The sequence below is a fragment of the Ambystoma mexicanum genome, chromosome 11 (genome assembly GCF_040938575.1).
Source record: "Ambystoma mexicanum isolate Mex_15411 chromosome 11, UKY_AmexF1_1, whole genome shotgun sequence".
Taxonomy (NCBI): domain Eukaryota; kingdom Metazoa; phylum Chordata; class Amphibia; order Caudata; family Ambystomatidae; genus Ambystoma; species Ambystoma mexicanum.
The window spans coordinates 67,794,648-67,820,470 of record NC_090934.1 but is presented as its reverse complement, the minus strand read 5'-3'; positions in this window follow the sequence as shown (position 1 = coordinate 67,820,470).

Sequence of the window (25,823 nt, the reverse complement as noted above, 5' to 3'; positions counted from 1 at the left end):
AGTGTCATGGGTATCAGGCAGGTAGTTGGGCCAAGCTGGGTGGAGGCTTGGCAGGCCTGCCATAGGCATACAAAGAACCCATAGCAGATCCATCCTTTACTTCCTTCTTAAGTGTTTGTAGTAACTTCCTGGTTACCACTTCCTGTTGCCAAACAGGAAGTGCATGACAATTCATGAGCTCTCTAGTTGTTTGGGTGTGGCTGGCTATATAAGCCACACCCAAGAATCTTCCAGTGCTTTGTGTTGCTTACTGTGAGCTGTATCAGCAACACACTTGCCATGCTCTGGATCAGCCAGCATCAGCTTACCTGCTCCGGATCATCCTGCTTCTGCTTACCTGCTCCAGAACATCCTGCTTCTGCTTACCCGCTCCGGATAATTCTGCTTCAACTTACCTGCTCCGGAAGAACCTCCGTTCTTACTCCACGCTGCAGCTATCTGCAGTGAAGAGGGGACTTCTACACCGGCACCTGTAAGAACAGAGAAGAGCTGCGTACACATGCGCACATCAGTAACGCTGCGCATACTCACTGCATATTCCTGTGACGCTGGAATCCAGGTCAGTTGTACGAGTGCACAAACCCATGCAAAAGAAAGAAGAGACATTATTTATTGCTCTCGCCCAATAACGCGGACACTTATTTCACTGCACTCTCTCTCTCTACACGGTGCATACTTACCAAAAGCTTCTGTGCAAACTTACCCAACCACCAAGTCTCCAGTAGTGCTGAACCCGGACTCGAGGCGCTAATACCACGTAATTTTTCCTGCAAGGGAAAGGGAGAGACATTACCAGGCATGCTCGAATTGAAGGCGCTGCGCAAACCTACCAGCAGCTTGCTTCTACACGCAGCGCTACTCACCCACAAAAATACAGGCAAACAAAGACAATACGGACCATTGTGGACACTCTACATTCTCCGTGCAACGTTCACTTGTGGGAAGGACTAGTGAAGAAACTGGTGCCTTGAACACTCTGCCTCGCTGTGAAGGCATAAAACAGCGTTTGGCATCTGAACTCAGCCTACAGATATTGGCACCAATCACATCAGTGAATTACGCCCTTGCGAATGCAGGATGGAGTGCACACCTAACTAAAGATCAAGGTAAGCCCATAGGGGGACATCACAGGACACAGTAAAGAGAAGGGAAGGGCCAGGGGAATCAGGTGAATTCAGGTCTGAGTGTACAACTTGTATTTGACAGGTATTCCTCCGTGTGAAAACAGGGGAAGTGAGGAATCGGGGTCAAGGGAGGCTCATCCATCGCTCTTGCAGATACACAAGTGAGTGTGACAGAACATAAAGCCATCCTCAATTCCTCTGCCTGAGCAATGGAATCCTCCGAGGTAGACCAGCTTTCCCAATTGTTAGGCCGAGGTGCATGCAGCCCGCTCTGAGACAAATGTCTTAAGGCGCGAACTGTAGACAAAAGGGACAAAACAGACAATTTGGCAAGACAGCTCTTACAGACCCAAGCTGGTCTAGCACCCCTACCAGGTGGAGTTCCACAGGGGAAGCCTACCGTGGCACCTGTAGCCACACCCATCCAGGTATTGCTTCCAGGCAACAGCCCTTTAGCACCCCCGGAACGCTTCTCTGGGGATCCCAAGAAATTTGGAGCGTTCATGAATCAATGCCGGCTACACTTCATATGCAAACCGGACACTTTTCTGAATGACCAAGCTAAAGTAGCTTTTGTCTTCTCCTATTTAGGAGGGCACGCGGCGGACTGGTCTGTCCCGTTAGTGCTTAGGGACGACCCTTTACTGAGAAATTACCCAAGGCAGAGAGAGAACGGAGGCATCAGGAAAAACTTTGCTTATATTGATGCCAATCTGGTCACTTCCTCCGGAACTGCTCGGTTAAACCCCCATGGAAGACAATTGGGGTACTAGATAACACAGGGGAAGACACAGGTGCGGTAGCGGCAACTCCAACATGCGGCAGATGTAGAGGTCGGTCTGTCGAGCCAGGAATGGAGCACTCAGATCTCACATTTCAGTATTCCTGTGGTTTTGGTAGACCCTTCACAGCCCACCCGAGGATGGAGTGCACACCTTACTAAAGATCAAGGTAAGCCCATAGCGGGGACATCACAGCACACAGTAAAGGGACGGGAAGGGCCTGGGGAATCAGGTGAAATCAGGTCTGAGTGTACAACTTGTATTTGACAGGTATTCCTCCGGGTGAAAACAAGGGAAGTGAGGACTCAGGGTCAAGGGAGGCTCGTCCATCGCTCCTGCAGAGACACGGGTGAGTGTGACACATAGGAACATTGGAGTGAATGGGAAAAGCAGGAAGAACTCATGATCTCAGAGAATGGCTGACAAGCTGATCCTGCTGAATCATGCAGTGCAGGCTTGCAGCACAGACACCGTTTACAGCCTTGCCAAGGACACTGAGAGAAGAAAGGTTTCAAGTTAACATACAAGATATCACACCTTCAGGAAACATCCTCATAATTGCAAGCAAGAAAAATCCATGTTGTTGTCCCTACCCACGTGATCTGAACCTACAAGTTAGAGCCTATTAGTGTGAGTCAGACTGACGTGACTGTTCACATCATATAGCTCACTTAGTTGGTAAGTAAATGATAGCATGTGCCACACTTAGATGGAATTGTGAATGATATCATGTCCTACACTTGGATGGAATTGCGAATGGTAGCATGTGCCACACTTAGATGGAATGGGAAATGATAGCATGTGCCTCATCTAGATAAAATTATGAGTGGTAGCATCCCAAAATTAGTTGGAATTATAAATGATAGCATGTGAAACTCTTAGATGGAATTGTAAATGATAGCATGTGCCTCTTCTAGATAGAATTATGATTGTAGCATATGCCTCACTTAGTTGGAATTGTGAACGATAGCATATCCCGCACTTAGATAGACTTGTGAATGATATCATGTCTCACATTAATTGTTGAACTTAGAAATTGTGCCTAATGTACGCCCCCTGTCCTGCTCTCGTGCTTGATCGCAGGTGCTTCACTGATAACCACCATATTACACTACTATGCTTACTCTCCCTTATAGACCATCATTCAACTAGAACACAGCTGTACTATGACACATTCGATCTAGCTGTTCTCATAATGACACGACCCCACGAACTCCACATCATCCTAACAAAACAGAGCTAGTTGAGCAATTTACAGCTAGCTTAAGCATCACCTCAGGCCTAACGCAGCCAGAACTCTGTCTGGGTGTCCACCCTCCAGACTGAACACCTCCAACTGATTTCCTCAGCACCACACCTACTGCTAAGAAGCAGCTATCATGCAACAACCACACCAGCTGCACACATATCCGGTGCACCCACGCACCATACCACACTCTCTCTCTCTCTACTGCGGTTCCCGAGGGCATTCAACCAACCAGCGCTTTGAGATCATACCAATGATACATAAGGCACTATATACATGCCATATAACATAACATAACATAACATACCAAAGGCAGGAGAATACAAAAGTAATACAGGTTCAAAGCCGAACGTTCTGTCTCAAGGCCTAGGCGATCACAGATGGTAACTTATTGGGAACATGCAGTACCTTCAGAATCATTCCCACTACCATGAATAGTTGCACTTGGCCTGCTAACTGTCCAAAGCTCAAAGGCCCCTTTCTGCCCAAACTCTAAATAACCTTCCACACTAAGCACACATTTGTTGCATTGGAATTCACCTTAAGCTAACCTGTGACTTTGTATTCACAACACTCAGGGGTGGTCCCAGGAGGAGCACCAGATATGGGTTGCCAAATAATCAAATAAACCCATTAAAGAATGTGTATGCAATTCACCTCGCTAAGCAAGTCCATCCCCTGTTAGGTTTTTGGGATGTAACCACATTTTTGTGATGTCATGGGTTAACAAAACTGGATGACAGGTGCCAAGAGAGTGAGAACGCTTGGAGAATGTCGCATTCTTCATGCTGCATTCCCTGTCATTGAATTGTTAATAAAACAGCAACCTTTGTAATATGGCTGGGTCTCCTGTTCTTGGGCCAGGGGATTTCCAGGGCCCACTTTCTCTTGCATGTAAACAAGGAGACTGATAATAGTTCTAATAGTAATAATTATTATAGATGGGCAGTAAAAAATACGATGGTAGAGTAACACCAAGATGCCAGTCTAGCATCTAATAGAACATATTGCACTTGCTTTATTATGGATGCACACTAAAAGGTACATTTTAGCACCCCCTGCTGCTCCTCTTCCCCTTATACTTCCCCACACCTGTTCACCACCCTCTCACAAGCCCCAAAATCAGTTCCCCTGCCCATATTATACACTAACACACACATTCACACACAATTCACTTGCTCATTCACTATGTGCTCACTCATCCACAGGTGGAAGCAGCCACACAAACATAATACACTCATTCACTCACACACACACATTATATAATGCATATACCTACCCTTGCATGCATGCACACACACATACATACATGCATACATTCAAACGTACATCATGCACACGCAGCACCCGCAAATGCACATGTGCTCCAGCACCTTGAAGAATCCCTTGCGCTAGAAGATCTCAGACCAAATAACCAGACAGAATCAAAGAATATGGCAAAGTACTACATTATTCTTGTTTTAATAAAGCACAGTAGACTGACAAACATCAAACTGAAGTTTGCACACCCACAACAAAACTTGATTACACAGAAGTCTTATACCCCAATATGTGTCATCTATGACGTCTTCCTATGTGGAAAACTGTAAAACCTACCAGCAGGAGGGATTGGTTAGGGAAACATATATACTTATAGAAGGTATAGGGGTGTGAGGGATTCGACCATCCACACGAGAAGAGTGAGCTCGCAGTGGCTCTTTTTTTGTTTATTTAAAAGAATAAATGATGGGAGAACAACCTCCAGTAATATGTGGGGCCATTCCCACACATATTGTCCATGTTAAGCAGAAAAATAGTCATACATAGCCCACCCTCCCTGTCATGTGTAGCTGACACCTGACAGCCATGGGTACATCAAATGTCTTTGGCCGTGGGCCGCCTGATTTGAATTTCAAGGCCCCATGGATTTGCATCTCCATTGTCAAACCTTGCTGGTGGCGAACACTGAAGAATGTTAATTAGTAGGCCTCCGGATGGCCTGTGAGCAGGAAGTGACACTGGAGACCAGATGACAACACCTCTTTGTAATGCAATTTGTTATCTTGGTATTAACACCCATCCTTGGTATGAAAGGGCAGTGAATGTCCTGTCTGGAACCACTCCTTTCATAGAAGGGAAGTATGTGAATTGTAGGAGACAAAAGTCTGCCTGCAACCCTTTACTTCAAAGGAGGCCCATTTTGTGATCAAGCGGTGCATAGGACTCAGTTAATTAGAGAGACCCTTTGATGTGCAGCAGACAGAAAAATGGGTGGGACTTAGAAGTATATGTTGTCATCTTTCCCCTGTCTATTGCAAAGCGCCCTGGTTCTGAACTGAAGAATCACTGAAGATTGTTGGTGGAGACGCAGGATTGGCTCACTTAAGTTAGGCTTGGCCTACACCAATCCCTGGGCCCAGTTTTGCTTTCAAAGAGTGCTGAGCCCCTCACTGATCAGATCATCAGAATACTTTGCAAGGAGTAGCATGAACGACTCATTTGGACCCAGGCTGAAGGTACAGGCTACCTCACATCTTCCGCCATTGAAGGAAGACCAGGAGTTCCAAGAGGGAAGCAAGATCCCTCCCCAAAGCATCTACCAGTGAACAGAGGGAGATACCAGACTCAGAGGACCCATCCAGCAGCTCCAGAACAGGTAGCCAGCAAACAGCATGCCATACTAGGTTCTGACAGCAAGCTTCTTAGGTGGGAAGTGCCAGAGAGTCTCTGGACAAAGGACAAGGCCATTTCCTGCTAACACTCTCCTGAGCTTTGAACTGTATGCATTGAAAGGGCACGAGACCTGTGAAGCAGCTAGCAGGAGTGCCACACAAGCATCATGCAGCGTCCATCTTTTTAAGGACAATTTTCGAGACAGTAGAGTCCTCGAACCGCATCCAGCTGCCCCACTGACTGTTATCATGCCCATCCAGCTGCCCCACTGACTGTTATCATGCCGCAGTCGCCAGAGCTGTCCGAGGTGCCTTGACCAGCATTCCAGATCTGCCAACCAGCACAGAGAAAGCGATTCTTGGCCCCCGAGCCACCACGTCAGACAGCCTGCAGACATCCGTCCAGCCTCGCTTGCCAAACTGTCTGCCGCCTGGTACCCGATGCTGTCTCCACCACTAAAATCTGTGTCACGGGCTGTGAATCGCCCTGGTACCGCCTCAATGCTTCCGAGCCCCAAGGATGTATTCAGCACCAGATACATTGTGGTTCTGCCCCCTTGTCATTTTCCAAAGGCCCCCAGAGACAGTTCAGACCCTTTGCACCTTTGGTGCTGGGACCAAAATAACCTTGAACAGTAACATTGATTGATTTACCAACTACCCTCCTGTCAGTATCCAAAATGCATCCCCTTCCTTTGTGAAACTGTCTGTCCTCTGTGTTCCTTTACAGTGTGGGTTATAATTGTAGTCTGCTAGAACGGTCTGTTGTAGTAATAATAAAGTATATATTTTTACACAACCTCAACTGGACAGTCCCTTTTATCATTGGGTAATAATTGTATTTTCGATGTGTTGCAACTAACCAACCATCCACTACCTTGCGGAGATAAGCCTGCCATTCCATCCACGTTACCAAAATTGGACAAGAAGGTTTTATAATTCACTTTTATTCCAATCTGTTCAGATTCATTCTGGTGTACTAGAGGAGTGGGATTAATTGACGGTTTAGAAACCGATATACATCCCTGGACCACTGGTGCTCCGGAAGTTGATTTGTCACCTTGGTGGCAAGCGATTAGATCAGTTGGAGCCTTTCAAACAGATTAGTCACCCAATGATAAATGTACTGTTGCAGGCAATGTTTATTCACTGCTAGGTAATTGTAATAGGCATGAAGCTTGAAATGGAGACTATAGTAGGCATGACCAATGATGTTCTGAGAATCTTATGTCAAGAGAGAGGACTTCCCCACAGCACTAAGGTTAATAAGCCTGAGTTGCGGAGCAACCTTCAAGCTTGGGTAGAAGCTAGGGCAGTTGAAGAGAAGACCCCAGTTGACGGGCTAGTCACTGTGTCCCCGAATGGACAAGACCTTTCCGGAGGGGGTACATGATGAGGACGACCGCATGAGCAGTGTTTCTCACCAATAATCCCACCGGGGGGCAAGTGTGGTTTCTCAACACTCGAGAGTGTCAGTGACGGGCTAGTGTGGCATCCCGCAGGTTCCAGGCATCAGCACAGTCTCTAAAGGACCCAGTAATTGTCCCAGCTGTTAATGAGGTAGCGACTAGAAAGCTTCTGCGAAAGGAGAGGAGTCTAGGGCTAGAGGAACAGAAACAGTGGGACAAGGTTGCCATTGAGTGGGACATGGCCACCATAAAGCTGCTCAAGCTGGCGCTTGAAGGGACGAAAGTAGCCAATAGATCCCCCTTTGGTGAAGGCAGCAGTAGTGGCTGAAACCAGAGAGCCCGGGAGAAATTCCTGACGGCACATCCCCAAAGACTTAGTACAGGTTTATGAAGTGGGTAAGGATATTTTCAACTGATTTGAAGCGCTCAAGCTGCCATTCCAGCTGCAGGAAGTGGATAAGGTACAGTAGAGTGCAGCCTTGATGAGTCGCTTACCGACACCAGGGACTGATGCAATTGTTCAGTTCACTCCTGAGGAAAGGCCCTTTTTATGTGAGCATGAAGGCAGCCCTACTCAGGAAGTGCTTTAAAACACCAGAACAGTATTTTATGAGCTTCAGAGAGCTTGGTAAGAAAAGTGGACAGACATTTAAAGCATTCACACACTTGTCGTTAAAATATCTTAGCAGATGGGTGACTGGTAACAAAGCTGACACATTTAAAGGGATGCACAATTTAATTGTGTATGAGGATGTGTTGAAAAATTGTGAGGTTGACCTACACCAGCATCTAGTGGACAAGACTATCACAGAACCTAGGGAGCTTGCAAAGGCCCCCGACAGGTTTGTGAGAACGTGAGTACAGAAGAAAGCGCAGATGAGCACACCCAAAATGGAAGAGAATTCAGCAGACAAACAAGTAAACAAGGATGGGAAGGTCAAAGATCCAACCCAATCCTCTTCAAAGTCAGGTCCCCAAAAAGCAAAGGGAAACCACCAAACTCTAGTTCGCCCATGCACACCGAAAAGAAGAGCGTGGTAACCCCTAACACTGGGACACCTGCGTACTCACCACCCAAAGGTTGTTTTGTGTGTAAGGAACTGTGCCATAGGAAACGGGATGCTATTTGCAAGGGCTTACCCAAGCAAGCCATAGTGAATGTTGGACTCATGGAAGAGGCCATCATTAGTGTGGGCCTCTCAGAGGAGGATTTCCCACTAGTCCAGGGAGTGGCCGAATGTGGATTGGTTACACTGAGTGGGAACAGTACGGGATCGCCAGAAGAGACCCCAGTTCACAAAAATACTCAACTCTATCTAGTGCACATGTACATCAATGGACACAAAACTCCTGCGTGTCCGAGATCCCTCGATTAGCATCACCTCTGTCACCCGGCAGTGGGTACAGCCAGGATAGTATATTGATTATTGATGGGCCTGAGTTGTGCGTAAGTGGATTTGATGGTAAGAGTAAGTGCCCATTCACGATAGAATTCAGTTGGTCAGGTGTAACGACCCAGCGCTGTGTAGCGGTGGAAGACTCCATCCCTGTCCCATGTCTGTTGGGTAATGATCTTCCTGATCCCCAAATAGTCACTGCGGTTAAGCGATCGAGGGCCAAAGAGAACATCAGATTGAACGCTCTGAAAGCCTTAGGGCCTTGAGAGCTTCCAGAAGGCTTGTTGGAAGGACCAGCATGGCTGATAGCCTCTAGTCCATTACCACAGACAACTGAGTCAATTACTCCTGAGGAAGAGGGGCTAGTCGCCATGAGGACCCTACTTTTGTAGCAGGGGACTCTGTGACTTCAGAGTTTCCTCTCACAGCACAGTAACCCTTAGGTGGGGGACCAAGAGGCCTCAGATCTGAAGGGTTTGCCCAAGCTGGATGAGTTTGCACCAGCTGGGGGCCCAGATCAGACTGACTTCAATACAGCCCAGTAAGAGCATCCCACTCTGGTGGGTCTGTGGAAGCAGGTGCAGGAGCAGGCTAAGAGCGAGGCCCCTGGACTGTTCAACAGTAAGCCAAAGGATTCTGAGGGTGAGGACACTAGAGGTTGGTGGTTCCCCAATGCCACTGAAAGTTCCTTTTGGATTTGAGTCACCAAATTCCTTTAGCGGATCACTTGGGAGTGACTAAGACATTGGACCGGTTGTCTGCGCACTTTTACTGGCTGCAGTTTGGTGTAAAAGTTAATGAATTTGTCTGGTCCTGCCCCACTTGTCAAGCTTCTGGCAAGTTAGGTGGTGCCACAAAGGTCCCCTTAATTCCACGACCCATGGTTGGGCAGCCTTTTGAGAGAATAGGCATGGATATTGTGGTCCTTGGATTCACAAACCCGCTCAGGGAACCGTTAATTCTTGAGATACCCTGAGGCTGTCCCTCTGAGGATCATCAAAGCCCCTGTGCTTGCGAAGGCTCTGATAGGGATATTCTCCCATGTTGGATTCCCCAAGGAAGTCATTTCTGACAAGGGATCAAACTTCATAATAGCATATTTGAAGGCTATGTGGGAAGAGTGTGGAGTCACCTACCGGTTCTCTACCTCCTTTCATCCACAATCCAAAGGGCTTGTTGACCGGTTCAACAAGACCCAGAAAGGCAAGATAGGTGGCTTGAAAGAGCACCTGAGGATAAAATGGGATATTCCCCTGCTATGCCTTCTGTTCGCCTACAGGGAGGTGCCACAGAATGGAGTAGGGTTTAGCCCCTTTGAGCTTCTGTTTGGACACACTGTGCAAAGTCCCCTCAGCCTATTGAAGGAGGGATTGGAAACCAGTCAAGAGATGTGGTGGACTATGTACTCAGCCTTTGGTATAGAATGGCAAAGTACGTGGAACAGTCAACAAAGGATCTACAACCTCAACCTGTTAAAACCCCATTATAGCCAGGATGACTTGGTCATGGCGTTAGTGACTGACGGACAGACCGAGTAGGAGGCCGATCCCCTCCCAGACCTCCGGCACACTGAAGCCACAGATGGGTCAGTTGAAGGTGTCAATCTAAAGGGCCGTCAGGAGCTAATGAAGCACTGGCACGACCAATAGGCCAGAGTGGCAGTCTATTCTCCTGGCCAGTGGGTGTGGATTATGGAGCCTGTCACACCCACTGCCCTTCAGGACAAGTGGACTGGGCCTTACTGTGTGCTGGAAAAGGTCGGTGAGATGAATTATCTCATGGATGTGAAAGGACCTAAACAGATGGGCAGGATCTTTCACCTCAACCTGTTAAAACCCCATTATAGCTGGGATGACTTGATCATGGCGTTAGTGACTGACGGACAGACAGAGTAGGAGACCGATCCCCTCCCAGACCTCTGGCACACTGAAGCCACAGATGGGTCAGTTGAAGGTGTCAACCTTGCAACAGACCTGTCAGAGCAGCAACTAACAGACTGTCGCAATTTATTGGGACAGTTGCCGGTCTGTTTTGCAGACTCCTGGTCGCACAGATTGGTGCATACATGAAGTGGACACTGGAGACAGTAAGGTGGTGAAGAGTAGAATCCACCGGGAATCCGATAAGGTCAGGGACACAATCAAGGAGGATGTTTCCAAGATGTTGTCCCTTGGAGTAATTGAGCCATCCCTCAGCCCCTGTGCTAGGCTACTGGTACTGGTCCCTAAAAAGTCCAGTAGTGGGAAGACTGAAGTTTGCTTTTGTGTAGAATACAGGGCACTCAATTCTGTCATGAAGACAGATGCTCACTCCATTCCTCTGGCAGATGAGCTCATTGACAAGCTTGGTGCTGCCAAGTACATGATCACTTTTTACCTCACAGCGGAGTATTGGCAGGGTGGCTTGACAGATGGAGCGAAAGCGAAGTTGGCATTCTCAACCCTGGAAGGACATTATCAGTTCATTGTGTTGCCCTTCAGATTCAAGAATGCCCCTGCCCCTTTATAGATGACGGTTGACCAGGTTTTGTCCAGAATGGAAAGGTTCAGCATTGCCTATCTAGACGACATTGCTGTGTTCAGCCAACACTGAGAGGATCATCTATACCACCTGAAACAATTACTTGAAGTGCCAGATAGCATAAGGCACCGTGGCTTACCTAGGCCACCTGGTCAGTGGAGGTAGGAAACAACCTCTTGAAGCGAAGGTACAGATTGCGAACGATTGGGACATCCCCACCATACAGACGCAGGTTGGAGCCTTTCTAGTTCTCACTGGGTACTAGCGGTCGTTCATCAGAGGGTGTGGGACAGTTGCCATGCCCCTGAATAATGTAACGTCCAAAAGATGCCAAAGAAGGTACCTTGCACCCACACCTGTCAGACCTCCTTTCAAGATTTAAAGGATGGATTGTGCAGAGCCCCAGTTCCAGAATTGCCAGACAATGGTCAGGAATTCATTATCCAGACAGATGTCTTGGATTTTGGGATTGAAACAGTGTTAGCGCAGCTGAACTCTCAAGGGGTAGAGCAACATGTCACTTTCATTAGTAGGCAGTTGATAAAAAGAGAAAGGAACTGGGCTGTCATAGAAAAAGAGGCATATGCAGTTGTGTGGGTCATAAAGAAGCTGAAACCCTACATCTTTGGGTCTCATTTTATTATCCAGACGGACCATAGGCCCATGCAATGGTTAATGGCCATGCAAGGGCGGAAGCCTGAGCTTTTGTGTTTTTCCATATCCCTACATGGATTACATATGGACATCCAGCACAAGCTAGTCTCCCAGCATGTAAATGCAGATGGCCTCAGTCGGTGCTTTTGCCTTGATGACGAACCAGGCCCTCAGTAGAGTTGTGGTTCACATGTTGAGGCTGGGGTGAATGTTAGGAATTTGACAATCCGCACAGGAAGAGTGCGCTCACCTGGGCTTTTTTTATTTGTTTAAAAGAATGAATGATGGGGCCAATCCCGCGCACATTTTCCACGGTCTCCGCGCAGCTGAAAAATAATCATGTACTCTGGGAGGACACAGTTTACCAACGCCGGCCAACCCTGTCATGCGTAGCTTACACCTGTCAGCTGTCGGTACATCAACAGCCTTTGGCCATGGGCAGCCTGATTAGAATTTCAAGGCCCCATGGATTTGCATCTCCATTGTCAAACCTTGCTGGTGGTGGTGAATGCTGAATAATGATAATTAGCAGGCCTCAAGGAAGGCCTGGGTGCAGGAAGTGACAATGGAGACCAGGCGCCAACATCTCTTTCTAATGTAATGTGTCAACTTGGTTCTAACACCCCTCCTTGGTATGAAATGGCAGTAAGTGTCCTGTCTGGAACCACTCCTTTCAGAGCAGGGAAGTATGTGAATTGTAGCAGATGCAAGTCTGCCTGCAACCCTTTACTTCAAAGGAGACCCATGTTGTGATCAAGCGCCGCATAGGGCCCAGTTAATTAGGCAGACAATTTGATGTATTTCAGACAGTAAAATGGGAGGGACTTAGAAGTATATATTGTCATCCTTCCCCTGTCTGATGCCAAGCGCCCTATTTCTGACCTGAAGCATCACTGAAGATTGTTGGTGGAGACCCAAGATTGGCTCACTTAAGTTAGGATTGGCCTACACTGATCACTTGACCCCGTTTGGCTTTGAACGAGGCTGATCACCTCACTGATCAGATCATCTGAAGACTTTACAAGGAGTAACATGAAGGACTCATTTGGCCCTGGCTGATGGTACAGTCTACCTTACATCTCTTGCCAGTGAAGGAAGCCGAGGCGTTCCAAGAGGGAAGCAATGTCCCTCCCCTAAACATCTCCCAGGGAACAGAGGGAGATAGCAGACTCAGAGGACCCGTCCATCAGCTCCAGAACAAGTACCCAGCCAGTACAAATCGTGCCCTGCTAGGTACTGACAGCAAGCTTCCTAGGTGAGAAGTGCCGGAGAGTCTCTGGACAAAATACAGGGCTGTTGCCTGTTAACATCCTCCTGTGCTTTGGGCTGTCTGCCTTGAAAGGACACAAGCCCTGTGAATAAGCTAGGAGGAGTGCCACACAAGCAGCATCCAGCATCCATCTTTTTAAGGACAATTTTGAGACAGTCGAGTCCTCGAATTACATCCGACTGTACTGCTGACTGTTGTCATTCTGCAGTCGTAAGAGCCGTCTGTGTCGCCTCGACCAGCATTCCAGATCAGCCTACCAGCACAGAGACAACTCTTGGCCCATAGCCATGGCACAGGACAGTCTGTCAATGTCTGTCGATCCTCGCTTGCTGAACTGCCTGCTGCCTGTTACCCGCAGCTGTCTACGCCACATAACTCCATCTCACGGGTTGTGAAGTGCCCTGGAGTTGCGTCGAGCACAAAGAACCTATTCAGCACCAGGTACATTGTGGTTTTTCCCCCCTGGTCCTTCTCTGTAGGCCCCTAGAGACAGTTAAGACACTCTTCCCCTTTGATGCTGGGACCAAAATAACCTTGAACAGTAAGACTGATTGCTCTAACAATTACCCTCCTGTCAGTATCCAGAGTGCATCCCTTTCCTTCGTGAAACTGTCTGTCCTCTGTGTTCCTTTACAGAGTGGGTTGTGTTTTGTAGTGTGCTAGAACTGTCTGTTGTAGTAATAATAAAGTAGATATGTTTATACAACCTTGACTGGAAAGTCCCTTTTATCAATGGGTAATTATTGTGGCAATAAGCCACGAGGTGGCGGGCCAATACCGCCCCAGGTAATGCCCCCGGGGCGAGTTATAGGGCCGAGCAAAGCAAGGGCCTAAACGGTGCCCCGGGGGCATTACCTCGGGCAGTAATGGCCCGCCACCGAGGGGCTTATTGCCATTAGTACCCCTGCCTGTTAGACCGGGGTACTAATTGCTTTTTTTTCTGGTCCGAAACATGTTTCGGAACAGAATTTCTTTTTTTTTAAACGGCAAAAAAATGGCTGCCGCCATGGAAAGGGAAAACGTAGTCCGTTTTCCCTTTCCATGGTGGCCATCGGGAGCAGACACGCTGGGAACAGAAGTGTTCCCAGCGAGTTTGCTTCCAAGAGCAGAAGAAAAAAGAAGGTGAGTGGGGTCGGGAGGGTGGAAGGAAGGGGATGGGGAGGAAGAAAAAAAAAAAAAAAAAAAACATACTGCGGTCTCCGGCGGGGGACGATGGAAGCCTCTAGCCGTGTGGAGGCTTGGAGTGGGGATGGCCCTGCACCGAGTCTCCACACGGTTGGAGCCTTCCATCGTCCCCGCCGGAGATCGCAGGATAGAAGGTAAGTCGGGTGGGGTGGGAGGTGGTAGGGAGGAGGGAAAAAAAATTCTTGGCTGAGTCCCCGGCGGGGGACGAAGGAAGCCTCCAGCCATGGGAAGGCTCGGAGCGGGGTTTGCCCCGTTTCGAGCCTCCTCATTGGCTGAGGGGCTGCAACGCCCCCCGCCGGGAACAGAGAAGCCTGCACGCACAGTGTGGACGGGAATACCGTGTGGTATGGCTCACAAATGAGCCAATCACCACACAGTATTCCTGTTCAGCCGCGCGTGCCGGGTACTAATGTATTTTGGATTTGTTGCAACTAACCAACGACCCACAATCTTGCAGAGTTAAGTTTGCCGTTCTGTCAACATTACCAACATTGGACAGGGAGGTCTTACAATTCACTTGTATTCCAATCTGTTCGGATCCCTTCTGATGTACTAGAGCTGAGGGGCTGATTGATGGTTTAGAAACCAATATTAATCCCAGGACCACTGGTGCCCCGGAAGTTGATTTGTCACTCCCAGTCTACCACCTCAGGCATTTTTTACTATAATACTTGTAGAGGTCACCTCTAAGTGTTTGGAGCAAATAGACAAGAAGAAAATTCAGGGACTAAAAACTGCCGTCTTTGAGATCAAGCAAAGCGAAGAGACCACCAGAGCAGTGCACATGCGGATTAAAAGATAACGTTTACCACTTATCTCAGTAGCAGGTGGTGAAACCCTGTAACACTGTCCTTACATGGAGAGGTAGGACTGCTGCTCATCTCCCTTCTGGGTGAGGGAGCATCTTTTGTAATGGCTCTGCCCCGGATATTATCCGATGGGTGGACCACCATTGAGAAGATATTATAATTCAACCTGAGGCAGCAATAGGCTTTCCTGCACATCGTATACTAAAGGCACTGAAAACCAGAAGGGAGACAATGCTGATGATGACAGACTGTGTGTGTTTTACTCTATTCAAGTAAAAGAGGCAAGTATTACAAAGATTTTGTATGATATGTACTGCTCCAACCTAACGCTGACGAGGCACAATCTAGAGGAACATTTGATGATGACTTCATTCGGATCAATAGGTGGACCGGGAAAAGGTTCTTAATTTGATGGCAGCAAAAATATGATCTAATACAACGTGTAATAACTGAGTTGTTGGCATTGATGAAAAGTATAAGTGATTTGCTTTATCATAACATCACGTTCACATCTATTGCTGGAACTGCTTCCCTTCTAGACGACATAGGAGGATCTAGTCCACCTCTGTTGAGAGTTGCATTGCCAGATCATCACAAAACCCTCACATACCTCTCATTTTTTTTCCATGAATTAAAAGGATAGGCTGCAGCCGGCTGAAGACCAATGCACAGCAGCGCTTTAGTTAGATACTGTACCATCTTGCATTGACCTGCTCAATTAGACTGACATTGGTTCCCATTCATCGATGGCCTCTATCTGCCTATAATCAAAATCCGTCAAGCGCCAGTCTTGAGAAGTACAGTAGAGCATATTACGGCAGCACAGCCGCGCGCCCGCCCCGCCGGTACCTCAGAGGACCGGCACCTGTGTTTGCAAAGTGCTCATGAATATTTCAATTAGGGAAAGCATTACTTAGTAATGAACTAAACGAATCAAATAATTCCCTTGATTTCTTTTCCCTGAACTTAGATTTGGCGGAAAGCTCCAACCGCCATATGATTATTATGATCATTCTTCGTTCTTTCTGAGGTCTCTATTGAATGGAAAATCACTCTGCGTGCATGAACAATGCAGAGGCTAATCTGCAGGGACGAGGCCTTATTCACTGAGTAAAGATCTCAGCTGTTGGCTGTCAGCTCTTCTGCACTCGCCTTTTCTCTTCCCTCTCTGGTTGTCAAACTTCATGTGTCCGGCTTGAACTCTTTTGCAGGTGCAGTGGCAAGGGGTCAAACTTGGGTGAATTATATTCCACCGTAGTTAAGGAGGTTGTGTCTTAAAGTAGTTAGAGCTGATTCACTGTGTGATCTTGGCAGTGTGAATGGATGGATTCATTGGGTGATGTTTGTGTAGCATCCACTGCCATTGTATGGCCTCGATGACCTTACGAAGGCTGTAGTCTGAGCAGTCCTGTAACTGAAAGGAGGCGGTACAACGCATGCATGCACGGCTTTCCAATCTTTGAGAGGTCGAGAAAGCCCAAGTTTCAGGCAGCAATGCATCTTCCAGAGGAGTGAGCAAGAGTTCTGGGTCAGAGTCTATGTGACAGATGGACCTATGGATCTCAGCATGTGGTGGGTGAGGGTGATTTTGGTCTAATGTAACAGTTCGGATTATGCAGTGAAAATTGCAAAGCCATGAGGAGGAGTGCTATGTCAGAGGCTGTGTGATAACTGGGCTGAACTGTACATGGGACTCAGCTCTATTCTATTGGATGCAGCGCTTGTGAGGGGGCGAGCTAAGTAAGAAGCCTATCACTCCCTAAAAACAACGGATTTGCGGTTGCGGGATTTGCTGCGCAAAGTGTGCAGCACAGCCTGCCTCTATGGCATGAAGAAGACGCCATGCGGGTAGGGGATAGGTGCACATCTAGGGTGTGTCACGGGTAGCCAATGTCGTATTTCCACATCTTTGTGTTGAGTAGCTACTGCTATGTTGGCATCACGCATGGAGTAATTATTCTATAGTCAGCTATGGAGGATCAAGCCTGATGTGTGTGTGACTGCCGGCCTCATGGCAGTATAGGGTATAATGTGATAGGGCAGCAGGGTGGATGTATGAAGAGATTGACACAGCTGTTCATAATTCTCATGATTATTTTATTTCATAAAACACAGGGAGTTGGGAAGCGTGAAGACATGGTAGCACACACTTGAAAGTCTCTTACGGCACCCAAAGACCTGGCCTCTTCTGGCTGCGGTTTGAGCTGCATGTCCGTACCCTTGCCTTCACAAATGCATGGGTTCTCCAAAGTGGGGACCATCTGAGTGAGGCCCATGTGTTGTGCCTGGAGAAATGTCTTTGGATTTCAGCAGCAGGCAGGTAGTGGATCAACAGCACCTTCCGATTCAAGGCCATCTCTTCCAGTATCTAGGCTGGGTGTTTACAGTATCCTTAGCAGGGGTCTTCCGCCCAGCACTAGGGCCTTGGTCTCAGGTTCCATGCTCTCCTTCTGTCACTCCATACTCATCCTGCTTCACAGTGAAATAGCAACATCAGGTTCCTCTGGCCACCTCATTAATCTTCTCTGCACTGACCTGGACCACTGGAGCCTCCCTGGTCTCACTGGCCGTTGGGTAAACTGTCCTCATCCCTCCATCTCTTGATGGGCCATCCCCCTGACTGTTCCTCCTGCAAACGTGTCTGCCTCTCCAAGCTCCTAGCAACACCCCTATCCAGAACGTAACAACACTCTTCCTTCAGATGGTAGCAACACTCTTCCTTCAGATGGTAGCAAAACTCTTCTTTCAGATGCTAACAACACTCTTCCTTCAGATGGTAGAAACACTCTTCCTTCAAATGGTAGCAAAACTCTTCTTTCAGATGGTAACAACACTCTTCCTTCAGATGGCAGCAACACTCTTCTTTCAGATGGTAGCAAAACTCTTCCTTCAGATGGTAGCAACGCTTTAAACTCCTCATTATTTCTCTTCATTTGGTAAGAACTCTCTCTCACTCTCCAGTGTACATTTGCCCTCCAGCCTCCTTCTCCTAAGATTTAGCTCGCTGCCAGAGCTCCCTACTCATAAGGGCTGCTTTCTATCATCTCACCTGGGAGAGGTGTGTCTCCCACTGCTGGAGAACATCTGCTATGCCTGTAGGTAGTCTCTCTCAGACGCCAGCATTACCTCACCCCCTTGCTCTCTTCTTCTCTTTTTGCTGATGGGTCCTGGTTAATAAACCACCTCCCCCAGTCTCTCAGTCATCCTCGAAACCTAGCCTCAGACAACTCTTTCATGATGTCTCTCGTTCTGGGCGACCACTTTCCTCCTCCAGCCTAAATTAGCCCTCTCTCTTGTGGTAACAACTTGTCCACTTATCCTCCTCCTAACAATTCGCTCTCTGATGGTAACAGCTCCCGTAAACTCCTCCTCCAAACAATTATCCCTCTCATAGTTACAACTCCTCCTCTTATCCTCCTGCAAAACAATGCACTACTCTATCTTGCCAAGCTTCATCAGCATAGTATCATGTCAGTGCTAATCTCACTCTCCCTTCTGAGCCCAGCTCCTTTCTGCAACTTCTACCCAAACTCCCCATATCCTTTGACTGAGCAAGCTGTATTTTATAGTCTGGTCTCTCCTACTCTGGGGTGGTGCAATTGGGTTGTGGCAAATGCAGGGAATGTGTCCCTTCTCCTTAATGGGGAGCCACCTGCTTTAGAATGGGGTGGTGAGCCTGCAGCACAATAACCTGCCTTGGGGACAGGGCAATAAGGATCGAACTACACTTGACCCCCCCTCCCACTTTGAGGACAAGGAATTTTGAAGTAAGGATACTATCCCACCTCCCCTCATGTCAACGCCCCGTGTTTGTTGATTATATGGGGCCCCACAAGGGTCTTGTCTCTCGCCCACGCTGTATAACATGTATACCAAGCCACTCTTTGATCACCTGGACTGCCTTTAAATCCCCTACACTAACTTTGCTGATGACATGCAGGTACTCCTAAAACTCACCAGAAATCATTGGCTAGATTCTGCTCATATCAACCAGATCTGTATCATCATTCAGGTCTGCATGCCTAACCACCACCGTTGCCTGAATGTTGATAAGACTGGGCTCCTCATGGTAGGCTCCCCGCACTGACTCAAACACCTACACCCAGCTTTCGCCTCCTTCTGCACTGATGGGAACATCACCCCTGTATCTAGCTACATAACCCTGGGAGTCTATCTTGACTCAGAACTAAACATGTATACACATGTTTAGGCCGTTGAATCCTCTACAGCCTACTACAATATACTTATTAACCTGTGCAGAAAATTCCTGTCCCTAGACATCTGCATCACGCTGGCCAAGGCCATCATCGGCAGTAAATTGCATTACTGCAACCACATCCTTGCAGGAACCTATAACAAAAATCTTAATACATTACAACTGATCCAAATCAAGGCCTTTGGTTTGTGTGGGGCATGAAACAATCAAACAATCTGTCCATTCCCCTCTAGTGAGGCACAAAGCTCACTGGCTGCCAATCAAGGCACACGTTGAGTTTAAAATCCTCTCAATTTCACAATGTTGCATTCACAACACTGCCACCACCTACCTCACCTATCGCATTTCTAATTAATTTCTTCCATGTCCACCTCACCAAAGAAACCGAGATTTGAGATTTAACAAACCTTCCTCTTTGCTTCTGCTTTCTCTGCCTCTCTCCCCAGCTGAATTTCCTGGCTGAAACTGCACTGGTTACCTGGCCACCCTTCCTGATCTTGGGGCCAGGCCCCGCTTTTTGCACACCTGCCCTGCCCCCCTGGCAACCCCTGCACCTGGGGACTGTTTTCTGTATCCCTACAGTCCCCCTACCAGCACTTATTCTGCTCTTACCCTGCACTTGTCACCATCTGGCCGCTTTTATTTATCTTATTTACTCCTCTATCCCATGCACTGCACTTCCCCTTCTCCCTTTCCCCCTTGCACTTCTCCCTTCCCCTCTACCCATGCACTTGCGCGATTTGAATGACACCTGGCCTAGTAGGATCGCTGTCTGTCTTCCCTCTGTTTCCCCTCCCTTGCCTCGTCGCGCCTTGAAACACTTGTGTATAGGCGCGTTATAAATGCCATATCATATCATATCATAACAGACAACGCGCAGGAGGAGCAAGATTCACTGCCATATCTCCTACTCTCTAAATGTTCTCCTGCCAGGTATCCAAGAACAGACCCTCTATCTGATCATTCGTACAAAAGTTGGGGCTACACATGGGGCTACCGAACTGACTACCCTACAAAGGAGTGGAAACAGTGACTGAACACACCGCAATGAGCAAGCCCAAAGCCCACATGGGTATATCAATCCTACTACCACAGTAGGGGCTAGAAGCAGCGACTGACCACACAGGGCTGAGCAGGCCCAAATCCCACACAGGGCTAATGAACCAAATACCCCGCAGTGGGGTGAAAGCAACAACAGATCAAACAGAGCTTAAACCCACACAGAGCTAATGAACGATATACACCCAGAAGGGGTGAAATAAGCCACTGATGACATTTGGCTGAGCGGGTCTGAGGCGCATACAGGTCCAACACTCTGAATACCCTGAGAAGGGGCAAAATGGCAACATCAGGTGGAGCAAACTCAAAGCCAACACGGGGCTAATAATCAGAATACCCCAGGAGGGGATAAGGGAAACCACTAAGCAAATCTGGCAGATGAAGCCAAAGCCCACACAGAGCTAATGAGATGAATAACCCAGGAGCAATAAAGAATGAACTTTGTATTTGTTGTACACATCAATCTCCTCCCATAGGCAGACAACATCCCATGAGGAGGGTTACATTAGAAACATTACAGACTACCTGACAAGGACATTGGGCCTCATTACGAGTTTGGAGGTAGCCATGCCGTCATTACTAGGTCCGGGTCCCAAAAAAAGGGAATTACCGGGCCATTCTGACATTTTGCGGGCCCAGTAATTCCCATTTTCGGACCCGGACCCGGTAGGTCCCCATTCCCATTTGAGCACCCATAGGGCTCAATGGGAATGGGGAAGATGCTAACAACTGAACCGTTAATGACGGTCCGTTGTTAGCATCCTGGTCTGCTCACAGGTGGCGGAATGTACATCTGTCCAGACCAGACGAGCATACCGCCACCTGCGAGCAAACTCATAATTTGGCGGCCCGGTATGAACGGTGCTGGTACCTGACCGGCACCGTTCATACCGCAGCCGCCAGGGTCATAATTAGGCCCATTGTTTTGATCCAGGGGCTAAGCTGGCAGACCTTTCTTTTGTTTCGAACTGTTAAGTGTATTTGAGCAGCAGAAAGAAACCATAAGAACTTTTGGGTGGAAGCCAGAAAACCAGCACCACCTAAGTTAAGCAAGTGCACGTTGGAGCTTACAATCTCTTGTTTGTCTTTCTTTGCATACTTGTAGGTTAGATGGTAGGTTAGCATAGGTTAGGACAGAGGATTGCATGTTTTCGTCTTACATCCTGACAAGCACAGGTTTTTGTTGTTTTCTAGCATAGTGAGTCCATTGTAGGAGTAGGCTTTAGAGAAGGTTCTGTGTATTTATTTAATAACGCATACTGTTCAAATCCCACCCACAGCTGTGTATCTGTTCTTGTGTTACCTCTGAAAAGCATTCTGTTATGCATCTGTACTGTTGTATACCTTTGTTAAGTGCTCATTTGTGTATGTGTATTGTTGAATACCTCTGTAAAGTGCTCCATTTCTTATTAAAGCTAGGTCCATGCTTAATAATAATAATAATAATAATAATAATAATAATAATAATAATAATAATAATAATAATAATAATAATAATAATAATAATAATAATAATAATAATAATGACACATATCTATGTCCTTTTGTCTGTCTCCTAGGTTTGACTTACTACAGCCCATAGGTGTACCTGTGTAGTGTGACCTTGGCTTGTCTGTGATTGGGCCATGTCTCTGGGGTCAGGTGGGCTGGAAGATGGTTGTCCTGAGCATATTGTAAGGCCTGTCTCTGTGTTGAATTCTAAAGCTACCCTGGACATGCGTGACGTTTCATACCCTCTATTGTGGTGTCCTGCAGGCATTGCTCGTTTAAACTGGGCCCCTCAATTTTCTTAGAATGTAATTCAACAACCAGGGAAACCTTTGGTAAGCAGGGGAAGTCATTTCCTGTCAACGTAAAGCTTCCATCCTAGGGAAATGGTATCTTTGAAATGTCTGCAATGCTGTAGGTAGCAGGGAAACAGTGTTTGTTTGTTGTAAGACTCACATTAGAATTTGTGTTGCTTTGTTAAGAACAACCTTGTAGCCATAGGACTTGTATGGTGTGCCTGAGCCTTACACATTTGTGTAAATGTCTCCTATGGCAGATCGTTTTATTGTTGTGTTTCTAGTTTATACATTTACATGCATACATTTGTACCACGCATCCTATTGGCCTGGAGACATGCGAGTGCTACAATGCTATAATGCCATCCTCGATGTAAGAACAGACAGGCACAGAGCATTCACAGACAGTAGCATCGATGTCAGTGGGGAATACTAACAATGAGGATTAGGCACTATTTGAATGTTAAAAAGTATTTAATTTCTTTTTGAATACACTTAGAGATGTTGTGACTCTGAGATCCGGTGGGACAGAGTTCCGCAGTCTTGCTGCCGCCATTAAGAAGGCACTTTTATTAACCTGAGTGAGCTTGTCTCTGGGTACCACTAACACATGGGTGTCATCAGAGCTTAGTTTTTTTTAATTTTTATTATGGGTTTCCTATTTAGCATTTCTGCGAGATATTGTGGATGGGAGCCCTCTAGGCATTTCTGAGATATCGTCAACAGACAATACTCTAGCCTGGCATCTAGAGGCAGCCAATGAAGTTTCTTTTGCGCCTCAGAAATATGTTTGTGTTTTTTCAGCGCTACAATGACACTTACAGCACTATTCTGCATGACCTGGAGTCTCCATATGTCCCCTTCCCTACTCCAGTGAGGTTTTTAAATTATGGTTTGTCGAGTAACAGGATCCTATCCTTAGGAAATAGGAGAGAAGACAGAGATGTATAACAGAAGAAAAGAGGATATGGATAGAGGCTCTGTATATTCAGTCTGGGATCTCTCCGTCTGGTTTATAGGGGGGGCGTAAAAATGAAAAAGTAGTTGCCCTTAGTGGCATGGGACCTCCTCACCTGATATTGTGGACGTGTTGGAATGAAAAAGTAGAAGTCATTGTGATTTTATTGTTGATGATCTTTTTTTGTTGTGGTCAGTATTGTCCGAAGTAGGGCCAAATGAGTTGTGACGTAGAAAGGGTGTAAGACGCGTGTGGATTTGTGAGTGTGGGCGAAAGGGGTGAGTGTGGGGTATAAGCATGAGGTACGGGATAGGGATACGGGTTGTTGCGGCAAGATAAGAGCATTGGTAATATTGTAAAAATATTGACAGGGAGGTGTATAAAACATGGAGCCAACAGCTTATTGGATTTCATGTGCAAAGCCCTTCCGTTGAATTGAGATAAGATTCTTAAATACCATAGGGAATGGTGTTCAGAAACAAAGGGAGGGATGTTTAAGCCATAGCCAGACCAGACCAGACTTAGAGAGATACTAAGTCACATGTATACATTTTTAACAGCTAAATATAAGGGAAGACAACTAAAAAACAGAAAGGAAGTATTGGAATTGTAGAAACTGGTGGAAGATTTGGACGATAGCTTCACCGATTCTTCTAAGGCAGTATGTGAAGTGGTCACTCCATGCAGTACTATTACTACTATGGTTACCATCCCAAGCACCCATGTGGCCCCCATGGAAACAGACATGTGTCCTCTGTTAGGATTCTACCCCGCGTGCGCTGCATCAAGATACACAATTCCCATGTATCCCCATTGCCCACTATGGCACACCTGCCACCCACATCGCCAAACTATCAGAATCTTCCCAACTCCACAGTGTCAGCAACTGGGAGGGGTCAAGGGCCAGAGGGAAATGACACAAAAGCACAAAAGAGCTGGTGGATGCATTAAGGAATGTGGAGGGTGAGTTGGCATGACAGAAATTAGACTAATGGGATGGACAGCAAACGCCTATAGAGGTGGATGAATGGAGGGTGGGGTGCATTTTGTTTTGTATCAATAGCACAGCCGTCAGCGATGTGCATATATAAAAGGAACGTGAAGATAGAAGGAGGCGAGAGGGGGTTGTGGATTAAGTGATGGCAACGTCAGAGTAGGATTACGATTATACACACGAAGGAGAAGAGTAATGGGATACGGTAGAAACATTGAAAGGATATCTGTAATATCTGCACGAGTAGAACATTTGTGGGGACCTAGGTTACATAACAGGTTTGTATAAATGGCAGTAGCTAAGAGATCAGTGTTTGGAAATATGAACGTTGGGAAGACGGTGCCGGCACAGTTCCCGTTGTTATACAAGGGCCAAGGGAGAGCACAGTATATCCCTTGGGCACACATGGATAAAAATAACCTTATGACCCTCCCATCCCTCACAGCTTGGATCGGCAAAGGGATATATACAATTCAAAAGTACATATCTGAGACTACTTTGGCTGTAGGGGATTTGAAAAGTCTGTTTGTGTCGATACTGGGAGATCAGGCTGACAACATATGGGTTAAAGCATGGTACCCAGGTGTGAAGTTGGGTGAAGAAATTCATGACAGAGTGCATTTTAACGACATTGGGCCCCAAATATGGGCAGCGTTATGGCTTGCGTGCACGGTTACACCTGATCCCTAGTTGATTATGCAACGAGCAAAGCACGATGATAAGGATCAAGCCCAATATATATTACACCTACAACAGATGTTGCGGGCAGAAACAGGGGACTCATGGAATCAAGCAATTCAATATTTTCTATTTTGTGGTTAAAAGGGGTCTCCCGACAGAGGTGCAGAAGGCACTTTATAAAATAGTGAGTATTGAGGCAAACTATTGGGTGGAAATTCAGCTTATTATTATTCATCACTGTAAATGGTTGAAAGAAATGGAGAATGAAATGGTGCATCGAGCGCAAGCAGAAGAACCAAAACTTGTTCAAAATAAGTTAGCAAAGGTTGCACAGGAGGGGGCTGTGGTAACAGTGCAGACGGAAGGGTCAGCAGACCTTAGGGGGATCCACCGGATGTGCATGCAGCACCCGGTTGGGGAGGAGAAAATGGTTGGACAGGTGGGTACCAACCTCAATATCGAGGAACATTTCCAGGGGGTGTTTCAACGGGGGAGTGAGAGATTTCAGGTGCTCTGGGAGAAAGAGGGGTTTTGGAGGGATGGGACTGTAAGGGGGGGAGGAGAAGGAGAGTGTTGGACGTTTGGGCGCATGGGCCATTTTTAAAGAGAGTGCAGGAGTAGACAAAAATATGCATATCTGCAACAACAGATGTACCCTTATTCCCAGGGAGGTACAGTTTCATACCCTCAGTCATATGGACAGATGCCCTCCGGCAGCCCCTTGTGGTGCACCGATTTCCACAGCCCTGCCTGCTCCCCCACCAAGCTTTTATCAGTTACCCGCCCTGGGATCTAGTAATTTGCAGCCATTGCTGTACATCAGGGGCAGCAACAGTGTCCCCACATCCTGAGCAATAACACTGTTCCGTATGGCACGGTGACTCAATATCAGGTAGCCACTCTTGTCAGAGGAAACCCATTTGTTTTTCCGGGGATGTACACGTACCCACTGCCTTAGCGTGTTCAGTTCTATCGGTCACTGCTTACCCAGAAGAGGAACCCTTGGTAGGCATGGAGAAAGCAAACAAACCATTCATTTTTATGGCAGACTAGCTTAAGTACCTGGCTTCACCCGGGATGTCCA